Raw genomic sequence first — 1,363 nt, forward strand, 5'->3', positions numbered from 1 at the left:
GGGTGAGGTGGGAGAATTGCTTGAACCCAGGAGGTGGCGTTTGCAGTGAGGCGAGATCACGCCATTGCCCTCCAGCCTGGGTGACAGAGCAAGATGTTGTCTCAAAAAAAAAGAAAGAAAGAAAGAAAAGAAAAAGAAAAAAGAGAGAAAATAGAAAGGGGAAGGACCTGAGTATTAGTTTTTGTCTTTTTTTTTTTTTTTCACAAATAGCACTTTTTATTTGCCACTATTTGAATTCTGAACTTTAAACAGATTCTTGGACTGGTGGTTCATATCCATCAGCTCGTTCAACTTTAGCACCTGTCTCGTCCCCAGTGGCTTTTCCAGAACTACTGCCTTCACCATGAAGCTCCATGAGCTTTCCCAATTCAAACTTGGGCTTCTTCAGCATTTTTACTTTTCTAACGAAGACATCACGGAGAGGATAAATAGATTGGCAAGCCTTTTCTATGTCTTTTCCAATGCTGTCTGGAATCAATTTATTGACCACTTCTTTCAAGTCATTGGTCTGCACCTCTCGGGTCATGATTTCCATCATCTTCTTCCGGATTTGGCAGACCTGTTGGTGCTGAGCATAAGAGGTCTTCCATATCTGATTGTTGCGTTTTTTTATTAAAACCAACACAGAACAGATGAAGCAAGTAACCATCGGTAGTCTTGACATCAACATGAGCTTCCATCATTGTCTGCCATTTTTTGACCATGGAACACGTTTTGTCACGGGTAAGATCCATGCCATGGAAGTTAGTCAGGCAGTTTTTACCCTGAACATCTTCAGTAATCAGCTTGAATTTTCTAAATGCAACTTCATCATTCTGCAAATCAGCAAGACTCACTTCAAACACACGACCCTTGAGACCATCAGATGCAATTTTGGTTCCTTGGGTCCTGGTGACCAGCATCTTTCCAATATTTCTTATATTGAACATAGCAGGTGCTTTCATATCATACCAATTTTTCTTAGAAAATGGATCAACCACTTTCTTCTTGGCTCCCTTTTTGCCGCCTTTCGTAAGGCTCTTGTTCTTGCCAACTGCCATGGTGCTGGTCAGAGAGCCAAAAGGCTAGTTTTTGTCTTTTTAGACCTCTCCCAAGTGAACCTACTGAGCAATCAAAATTGAGAAGCCCTGGGGGATTCCATTCACATGCCCTTCTCCCATCTTTCTTCTTGTGCGAGATGACAGTAGTGTCTACCTGTATTCCTCCTGTCTGGTACAAAATCTTTTTTTTTTTTTTTGAAACGGGTTGCCATGTCATCCAGGCTGGAGTGCAGTGGCACAATCATAGCTCACTGCAGCTTTTTACTCCTGGGCTCAAATGAACCTCCCCACTCAGCCTTCCAGGTAGCTGGGACCACAGGCAC

At 42.7% G+C, this 1,363-nt stretch overlaps 1 pseudogene; it reads right to left on the reverse strand.

The window, feature by feature from the left end:
* Nucleotides 1-203: 203 nt before the first annotated feature.
* On the reverse strand, nt 204-1,055 carry LOC741733 (small ribosomal subunit protein eS1-like; annotated as a pseudogene).
* Nucleotides 1,056-1,363: the final 308 nt, after the last annotated feature.

This window comes from Pan troglodytes, chromosome 16, assembly GCF_028858775.2.
Source record: "Pan troglodytes isolate AG18354 chromosome 16, NHGRI_mPanTro3-v2.0_pri, whole genome shotgun sequence".
NCBI classification, from domain to species: Eukaryota; Metazoa; Chordata; class Mammalia; order Primates; family Hominidae; genus Pan; species Pan troglodytes.